The following is a 10,857-nucleotide window of genomic DNA, read 5'->3' as shown; positions in this document are numbered from 1 at the left end:
AAATAAGCTTTTTTTTTTTTTTTTTTTTTTTGAGACGGAGTCTCGCTCAGTCGCCCAGGTTGGAGTGCAGTGGCGCAATTCCGGCTCACTGCAAGCTCCGCCTCCTGAGTTCACGCCATTCTCCTGCCTCAGCCTCCCAAGTAGCTGGGACTACAAGTGCTCGCCGCCAGGCCAGGCTAATTTTTTTGCATTTTTAGTAGGTTTCACCGTGTTAGCCAGGATGGTCTCGATCTCCTGACCTTGTGATCCGCCCATCTCGGCCTCCCAAAGTGCTGGGATTACAGGCTTGAGCCACCGCGCCCGGCCTTTTTTTTTCTTTTACTTAATGTATCTGAGAAATCACTCCACCTTAATTGACAAATATCTTGTTCATTCTTTTTTTATGGCTGGTTGCTAAATATTTTATAGTAACTAAAACCAAAACCAGTAAAAACAAAACTTTTTTTGAGACAGGGTCTTGCTCTGTTACCCAGGCTGGAGCACAGTGGCAGCCTCGACCTCCTGGGCTCAATTGATCCTCCCACCTCAGTCTCCCAAGTAGCTGGGAACACACACATGCCCCACCACACCCAGTTAATTTTTTTTATATATATAGAGATGAGGTCTCACTGTGATGCCCAGGCTGGTTTCGAATTCCTGAGCTCAAGCAATCCACCGCCTTGTCCTCCCAAAATGTTAGGATTACAGGTATGAGCCACTGCACCCAGCTGAGCTAAAGATTTTTTAAAGTGAGAATGAAAGAAGGGAATAAAATATAAAATATATCATAAAGTTAAAATGATTTAATCTTTGTGAACTGATATCCAAGAAAAGACAGATCATTGGTAAAGAAAAACTAGTTGATAAATATATCCTGATATATTGTAGGAGTGAAGAGAATTTTTCCCTCCACCTCTGAAGGTTTGAGTCTGTTGAAATGAACTGACCGTTGACAGATTAATGGGAGAAAAGACATACAAATGTATTATTGTGTGTAAGCATGGGAGCCATACAAAATATGAGACTCAAAGAGGGTCAGATAGCTGAAGCCTAAATAACACCCTCCTCAGGGGAAAGAGGAAAATGGAGAATGTGGCAATCAGGAGGGGTAGTAAATAATTTTCAAGGGAAAGAAATGGGCCCAAAGAGCAGACAACAGTTTGTAAATGATTCTCTTGGGAAACTAAATGAGCCCAGCAAGTTATAGGAAGGTAAGGGGCAGAATTACATTGTAAACAAAGGTTGTTTTGTTATGCAGATAAAGTCTGTAAGGTAATCTCTCAGAGCTGCCCTTAGAAGAATAGATAAAAAGTCTATCTGGGGCCGGGCGCGGTGGCTCAAGCCTGTAATCCCAGCACTTTGGGAGGCCGAGACGGGCGGATCACGAGGTCAGGAGATCGAGACCATCCTGGCTAATACGGTGAAACCCCGTCTCTACTAAAAAAATACAAAAAACTAGCCGGGCGCGGTGGCGGGTGCCTATAGTCCCAGCTACTCCGGAGGCTGAGGCAGGAGAATGGCGGGAACCCGGGAGGCGGAGCTTGCAGTGAGCTGAGATCTGGCCACTGCACTCCAGACTCCAGCCTGGGCGACAGAGCGAGACTCCGTCTCAAAAAAAAAAAAAAAAAAAATCTATCTGGGCATGGATAGACTTCTCCCATGGTTAATCTTTTCTGGTTATTTAACAAGATTTCTAGGGATGGTGTTTAAGACAACTACATTCCTTTTGGAAAGATGTTTCCTGTCACATAAGGAAATTCCAGAGAAAACCCTGCACTTGGGAGGGAGAAACAAAAGAAGGTTAGAAAGTCCTTGGTTCTGGCTGGGCATGATGGTTCATGCCTGTAATCCCAGCACTTTGGGAGGCTGAGGTGGGCAGATCACTTGAGGTGGGGAGTTTGAGACCAGCCTAACCAACATGGAGAAACCCCATCTCTACTAAAAATACAAAATTAACCAGGCATGGTGGCACATGCCTGTAAACCCAGCTACTTGGGAGGCTGAGGCAGGAGAATCACTTGAACCTGGGAGGCGGAGGTTGTAGTGAGCCGAGATTGCACCATTGCACTCCAGCCTGGGCAACAAGAGTGAAACTCCATCTCAAAAAAATAAATAAGAAATAAAGTCCTTGGTTCTGAGGTAGCTTCTAAGGTCTTCCAGTTTCTTTTCATTCAAAATGCTCAGCATGCCAAAGCATCATATTTTGGGGATATTATTTTCTGAACCCCAACAACAGATAAGAACTTAACATATGAAAAAGAATCATCACAGTGGAAGGGGAAAATACTCAATAAATTGTTCTGAAAAATTTTTCTGGAAATTATTTGGGAACTAAATCCATGGAACTGCAGAATCCTGTCTATAGTCCATAAGAGTTCATGGACCACAGTTTAAAACTCTTAATTTAGAACCTCATTCATGTCTTATCGCATTTCAGAGCAAATTTTGGTATTGACTTTCTTTGTTTCTTTCTGTGTTTGGTATTGACTTTGTTTCTGATATTCTAGGTAGCTTTTTAGAAAAAGCTCTTGATTTTGGGACAATCGCAAATTCACATGCAGTTGTAAGAGATAATACAGAGAGATCCGTGTGTCCTGTTGTATAACAGTTTGGCGTTTGTCTTGGTTCATGGGTTAGACACAAAATCCTTGGAATTTCCTGAGTAATAGTAGTGCCCTTGTTATTCATCAGCACCTTAGATCACCTGATTTTTATGCTAATGAGGTAACTCATTTTAAACCCCTAGATAGCCTCAACCTAAGGGCTGGTCAGCCCTGAAAGAACAACCATGTGATTAGAGGGTTGGGACTTGAGCCATGTGATATCAGTCCAACATCCTAACCTTCAGGAGGTGGAGAAAACATGGTGGAGCTTCCTGGTTGGTGAACACATAAGTGTACCAGGAAAGTGCACCCTGATTCCATGTGGAGACAGCAGTGAAACTCTGCACTGGGGACCTTCCAGACCTCGTCCTATGTGTCTCTTAATTTGGCTAGTCCTGATCTGTACTTTAATAAAACAATACTTTCCTGAGTTCTGTGAGTCATTCTAGTGAATTAAACCTGAGGTGGTTGCGGGAACTCCTGAATTTGTAGCCACTGAGTCAGAAGTGTGGGTGGTCTGAGGACCCCCAAAGAGTGGCTTGAGTCTGGAGTGAGGGAAGCCTATGGAAAACTGAGCCCTTAACTTGTGGAGTTTGCACTAACTTCAGGAAGTTAGTGTCAGGACTGTACTGCAATACAGTAACTGAAGCTGAAACAGAATATACTCTTCACCCAATTTTACCCAATGATAACATCTTGCAAATGTATATACAGTACAATACCACAATTAATTAGGATATTGACATTGAAGCAATCAAGATACAGACCACTTGGTTCTGAAGTTGCTTTAGAAGGCTTCCTATGTCCTTTAGTTCAAAGTACTCAGCATGCCAAACACCATACTTTCTGGGATCATTTTCTGAGATCCCAACAAGCCTATATATCAATTTTGGGATAATTGACATCTTTCTATGCTTATTCTTCCAATCCGTAAGCATGGTGTATCTCTTTATTTATTTAGATCTTTGATTTCTTTCATCAGTGTTGTGTAGTTTTCAGTTTATAAATCCTATAACTATTGTGTTAGATTTATATCTAAGTATTTCAGAATTTTTAAGCAATTATAAATTATATTGCTTTTAAAATTTCTGTATCCAGCTGTTCATTGCTATTACATAGAAATGCAACTGATTTTTGCAACGTGTTTGTGTCTCAGTCCACGTAGTGTTGCTATACAGGAGTACTTGAGGCTGGGTAATTTGTAAAGGAAAAGGGTTTCTTTGCTTCGTGATTCTCATACCTAGAAAAGTTCAAGATTGGGCATCTACATCTGGTGACAGCCACAGGCTGCTTTCATTCATGGCAGAAGGTGAAGGGGGCCAGCATGTACAGAGATCACACAGCAAGAGGGGAAGCGAGAAAGAGAGAGGGGATGTGCCTGTCTTTTCAAAACAACCAGCTTCTCAGGAACTACTAGAATGAGAATTCACTCACTCCCTTCCCCCAATAGGGAAGGCATTCATCCATTAGTGAAGAGTCCACCCCCATGACCCAAACACCTCCCATGAAGCCTCATCTCCAGCGCTGGAATCAAATTTTAACATGAGGTTTTGGGGGACAAACATCCAAATTGCATCAGTAGTATATCCCGGGATCTTGCTGAACTCACCTATTAGTAATAGGATTTTTGAAAATTATTTTATGTAGATTCCTTGGGATTTTCTATATAGGCAATGATGTCATCCATAACTAGGGACAGTTTCACCTCTTCCTTTCCAATCTGATCATTTATTTCCTTTTATTGTCTTGTTACACTGGCTAGAACTTCCAGTTCTATGTTGAGTAAGAGTGGTGAGGGCAGACGTCATTGCCTTATTCAGATTTTGGGGGAAATGTATTTAATCTTTCACCACTAAGTCAAATATTAGCTGTAGGTTTTCTACAGACAGTCTTTGTCAAATTGAGGAATTTCTCTTCTATTCCAACTTTCCTCTGAGAGTTTTTATAAAATCAAGAATTAATGTTAAATTTTATCAGATAATTTTTCTGCATTGATTCATATAAGTATGGGATTTTTTGTTGTCATTGCATAACATGGGTTACTGTGTAGAAAAAAAAAAACTGTTTCTCCCACTACGCTCTCACAACAGGCTTTTAACACCAGATATATGGGGTTTCTCCCCATCATCAAGCAGGCAAACAATCCTGCCATGGACACCAGCTGGCTGTCTTCCAACTCATTTCAGTTTTGACACTATCTACCTGGAGACAGTGTGAGATCCCATGGGGTGAGGGGTCTGTCTCATCCCACAAGAGTGCCCCCTAATTCTGATGCCAGTTGCAAGCCCCAGGTTGTTGTGCCTGTGCTTCTGATCAACCAGCTATAAGTTGGGGGACCCCTGTCTTTGGATTTGATTAATTTGCTTGAGCAGCTCATAGAACTTAGAGAAACAATTACTTACATTTACTGGTTTACTATAGAGGATATTACAAAGGCTACAGATGAAGAGATGCATAGGGTGAGGGATGGACAAAGGAGCACAAAATTTCTATTCCCTCCCCTGATGTGCCACCCTCCAAGAACCTCCATGTGTTCAGCTGTCTGGAAGCTCTCTGTACCCTGTTCTCTTGGGCCTTTTATGGAGACTTCATTGGATAAGCGTGATTGAAGGATGGGAAACTGTGTAGAAATGTGACTGGACAAAAAGGGTATGATTTAATACTAATAGACAGAATGAGGAAACCCAGCAAGACCTGTTTGTTCAGGTTCTTCTTGGCTTCTCTTTTGTAGCATTTCTTCTTTCCAGAACCCCTCTGGAACGAAAATCTTGAGACCTATTATCGAACAAGTGTATATCAGAGAATTTCTGTATGGCCAGCTCCAAGACAGAAAGACAAGGGAAGATTATATTTTTAGTCTCGCCTTGGGGAGAAAACAAGCAAGTGAAAGGAGGGCTGGAGATGATGAGAGAGAGTTTCTGTTTCCTGAGGCCTGCTTCTGAGTCTAAAACACCCCCACATTATAACTAAAGACTATCTTTCACCTTTATTGCTCTGAAGCTATTCCAAAGCTGCTTCAGGAACCAAGGACAAAAAGCTAAATACTTTAACAAAATATATGATTATTGCTTTAGTGACTCAGGAAATAACAAGGACTATGGGATTTATGAGCCAGGAACTGTGGACAAACAACATATATGTTATATGTAATATATGTAATGTGATTATAATATATGTATTATATATAGTTTATACACACATATATACAATTATATGTATGTATAATATGTATATATTATATACATAATATGTGATCACATTAGTTGCTTTTTGAATATTCAACCAGCCTTGCATCTGCAAAAGAAATCCCACTTGGTCATGTTGCATTATTCTTTTTGTATTACTGGATTCTTTGTCTTATAATGGATGTAAGTCACCACTTACATTTAATGTAAGTATTGTCAATGTCTTGATTTCTCCATTATTCATGAAGGATATTTTCTTTGGTATAGGTTTCTGGATTGACATTTCTTTTATTTCACGCCTAAAAAATATACAGGTTGAGCATCCCTAAACTGAAAATCCAAAATCTGAAATACATTAAAATCAGACATTTTTTGACATGACTTCACAAGTGGAAAATTTCACACCTGATTTCATGTGATGGGTCACAGTCAAAATGCTGTCAAAACTTTCATGGACAGGCCAGGTGCAGTGGCTCATGCCTGTAATCCCAGCACTTTGGGAGGCCAAGGCAGGTGGATCATTTGAGGTTAGGAGTTCAAGACCAGCCTGGCCAACATGGTAAAACCCCGTCTCTACTAAAATACAAAATTAGCTGGGGGTGGTGGCACACACCTGTAATCCCAGCTACTTGGGGGGCTGAGGCGGGAGAATCACTTGAACCTGGGAGGCGGAGGTTGCAGTGAGCCAAGATCGCGTCACTGAACTCCAGTCTGGGCAAAAAAGTGAGACTTCATCTCAAAACAAAAACAAACAAACAAACAAAAACTTTCATGCACAAAATAATCTAGAATATTGTACAAAATTACCTTCGGGCTATGTGTATAAGGTAGTTATGAAACAAAAAAGTAAATGTTGTGTTTAGAATTGGGTCCGATCTCCAAAATACCTCATTATATATGCAAATATTCCAAAATCAGAAAAAATCTAAAATCTGAAACACATTTAGCCCCAAGCATTTAGATAGGGGATATTCAACCTGTACCACTTTCTTCTGGCCTCCATGTTTCTGATGAGAAATATGCTGTAATTCTAATTACTTTTAGTTTATAGATATGCTGTTGTTTTTCTCCAGCTGCTTTCAAGATTTTTGTTTGTCAGTTTTAGTTTCCAGAAGTTTAATTATGATGTGTGTTGACTTGAATTTCTTTGGGTTTATCCTGTTTAATATTCACTTAAATTGCTGAATCTGTAAGTTTGTATCTCTGGTCAAATTTGTGAAGTTTTCAGCTATTATCTTTTCAGGTATTTTTCCAGCCCTCCCCTCTTCCTTCACTTCTTCCAGAACTCTGATGAAATGATGGTAGATTTTTAGTTTTGTTACTTAACCTCTGTTCATTTTTTTTCAGTCTATTTTTTCTCTCAGTTCTTGAGAGCAATTTCTATTATTCTATTTTTCCATTCACTGACTTTTTCCCTCTGTTCCCACCATTCTGGTGTTGATCCTATTCACTGAGCTTTTAAATTCAGCCACGGTATTTTTTATTTCTAAAATTTCCATTTGGTTCTTCTATTTATCTTCTATTTGTCTGCTGAAGTTGCCTATTACTTAATTTGTTTCAAGCATGTATAATTCCATCTCTGTTGGCATCTGTTGATTGTCTTTTTTTCTTTAACTTTTATATTAAGTTCAGGGGTGCATGTACAAGTTTGTTACATAGGTAAACATAGGGTTATGTGGGTTTGTTGTACAGATTATTTCATCTTAATACCCAGATATTAACCCTAGTATGCATCAGTTACTTTTTCTGATCCACTTTCTCCTCCTACCTTCCCTCATCTGATAGGCCCCAGTGTGTGTTGCTCCTTTCTATGTGTCCACGTGTTTGCTTCTTTTATCTCCTACTTATAAGTCAGAGCATGTCGTTTTCTTTCTTTTTTTTTTTTTTTGAGACGGAGTCTCGCTCTGTCGCCCAGGCTGGAGTGCAGTGGCCGGATCTCAGCTCACTGCAAGCTCCGCCTCCCTGGTTTATGCCATTCTCCTGCCTCAGCCTCCCAAGTAGCTGGGACTACAGGCGCCACCTCACCCAGCTATTTTTTTTTGTATTTTTTAGTAGAGATGGGGTTTCACCGTGTTAGCCAGGATGGTCTCGATCTCCTGACCTCATGATCCGCCCGTCTCGGCCTCCCAAAGTGCTGGGATTACAGGCTTGAGCCAACGCGCCTGGCGCATGTCGTTTTCTATTCCTGTGTTAGTTTGCTAAGGATAATGGCCTCCAGCTCTATTCATGTCCCTGCAAACAACATTATCTCATTCTTTTTTATGGCTGCATAGTATTCCATGGTGTATATGTACTACAGTCTCTTTATCCTGTCTATAATTGATGGGCATTTAGGTTTATTTCATGTCTTTGCTAGTGTCAATAGTGCTGCAATGAACATATGTGTGCATGTGTCTTTATAATAGCATGATTTATATTCCTTTGGGTATCTAACCAGTAATGGAATTGCTGGGTTGAATGATATTTCTGTCGTTAGGTCTTTGAGGAATTGCTACACTGTCTTCCACAGCAGCTGAACGAATTTACACTCCCACCAACAGTGGGATTCCTTTTTCTCATTCCTTTGTCTCCACAACCTCACCAGCATCTGTTATTTTCAGCTTTTAATAACAGCCATTTTGACTGGCGTGAGATGATATTTCATTGTGGTTTTGATTTGCATTTCTCTAATGACCAGTGATATTGAGATTTTTATTTTCATATGCTTGTTGGCCACATGTATATCTTCCTTTGAAAATGTCTGTTCATGTGCTTTTCCAACTTTTTAATGTTTTTTTCTTGTAAATTTAAGTTTTTATAGATGCTGAATATTAGACAGATGAATATTTGTCAGATGCATAGTTTGCAAATATTTTCTCCCATTCTGTAGGTTGTCTGTTTACTCTGTTGATAGTTTCTTTTGCAGTGCAGAAGCTCTTTAGTTTAATTAGATCCCATTTGTCAATGTTTGCTTATGTTGCAATTGCTTTTGGCATGTTCATCATGAAATCTTTGCCGGTGCCTGTGTCCTAAATGCTATTGCCTAGATTGTCTTCCAGGATTTTTATAGTTTTGGGTTGCACATTTAAGTCTTTAACCCATCTCGAGTTTGTGATTGTATATGGTGTAAGGAAGAGATTCAGTTTCAATCTTCTGCATATGGCTAGCCAGTTATCCCAGCACCATTTATTGAATAGGGAATCCTTTCCCTATTGCTTGTTTATGTCAGGTTTGTCAAAGTTCAGATGGTTGTAAGTGTGTGGTCATATTTCTGGGTTCTCTATTCTGTTCCATTGGTCTATGTGTTTGTTTTTGTACCAGTACCATGCTGTTTTGGTTACTGTAGCCTGTAGTGTAGCTGAAATGGAGTAGCATGATGCCTCTAGCATTGTTCTTTTTACTTAGGATTGCCTTGGCTATTCAAGCTCTTTTTTGGCTCCATATGAATTTTAATATAGTTTTTTCTAATTCTGTGAAGAATGTCAGTGGTAGCTTGATAGGCATAGCCTTGAACCTATAAATTGCTTTGGGCAGTATGACCATTTTAACAATATTTATTTTTCCTATCCATGAGCACGGAATGTTTTTCCATTTGTTTGTGTCATCTCTGGTTTCTTTGAGAAGCGGTTTGTAGTTCTCCTTCTTGAGATCTTTCATATCCCTGGTTAGCTGTATTCCTGGGTATTTTATTCTTTTTGTGCCAAATGAGAATGGGAGTTTGTTTCTGATTTGGCTCTCAGCTTGACTGTTTTTGGAGTACAGGATTGCAATGATTTTTGCACATTGATTTTGTATCTCGAGACTCTGCTGAAGTTGCTTGTCAGCTTAAGTTTTTGGGCTGAGACTAAGGGGTTTTCTAGATATAGGATCATGTCATCTGCAAACAGGGATAGAAATTCCTATTTGGATGCCCTTTATTTCTTTCTGTTGCCTGACTGCCCTGGCCAGGACTTCCAATAGTATGTTGAATAGGAGTGGTGAAAGAAGGCATCCTTATCTTGTGCCAGTTTTCAAGAGGAATGCTTCCAGCGTTTGCCCATTCAGTGTGATGTTGAGTGTGGGTTTCTCATATATGGCTCTTGTTATTTTGAGGTGTGTTCCTTCAATACTTAGTTTATTGAGAGTTTTTAACATGAACGGAGTTAAATTTTATCAAAAGCCTTTTCTGCATCTATTGAGATAATCGTATGGGTTTTGTCTTTAGTTCTATTTATGTGATGAGTCACATTTATTGATTTGCATATGTTGAACCAACCTTGCATCCTAGGGATAAAGCCTACTTGATCGTGGTGGATAAATTTTTTGATGTGCTGCTGGATTCAGTTTGCCAGTATTTTTTGAGGATTTTTGCACTGATGTTCATCAAGGATATTGGCCTAAAGTTTTCTTTTATTGTATCTCTGCCAGGTTTTGGTATCAGGATGATGCTGGCCTCTTAGAATGGGTTAGGGAGGACTCTCTCCTCCTTAATTTTCTGGGACAGTTTCAGTAGAAATGATACCAGCTCTTCGTACATCTGGTAGAATTCAACTGTAAATCCATCTGGTCCTGGCCTTTTTTTGGTTGGAAGGCTATTTATTACACCCTAAATTTCAGAGTTTATTATTGTCCTGTTCAGGGATTCATTTCCTTCCTGGTTCACTCTAGGGAGAGTGTATTTGTCCAAGAATTTATCTATTTCTTCCAGATTTTCTAGTTTACATGCATAGAGTAGAGTTGTTCATAGTGTTATCTGATGGTTGTTTGTATTTTTGTGGGGTCAGTGGTAATATTTCCCTTATTGTTTCTGATTGTGTTTATTTGAATCTTCTCTTTTTTCTTCTTTGTTAGTCTAGCTAGCAGTCTATTTTTACTAATTTTTTCAAAAAACCAGCTCCTAGATTTATTGATCTTGTGAAAGATTATTCATGTCTCAATCTCCTTCAGTTCAGTATTGCTTTCGGTTATTTCTCGTCCTGATAGCTTTGGGATTGGTTTTCCCTTGGTTTTCTAGTACTTTCAGTGTGATGTTAGGTTGTTAACTTGAGATCTTTCTAACTTTTTGATGTCGGCATTCAGGACTATAAAATTCACTCTTCACACTCCCTTAACTGTGTCCCAGAGATTCTGGT

Source organism: Rhinopithecus bieti, unplaced genomic scaffold, assembly GCF_001698545.2.
Source record: "Rhinopithecus bieti isolate Rb0 unplaced genomic scaffold, ASM169854v2 scaffold_19708, whole genome shotgun sequence".
Taxonomy (NCBI): domain Eukaryota; kingdom Metazoa; phylum Chordata; class Mammalia; order Primates; family Cercopithecidae; genus Rhinopithecus; species Rhinopithecus bieti.
The sequence above is the reverse complement of the archived record's forward strand: the minus strand, read 5'-3'. Positions refer to the sequence as shown.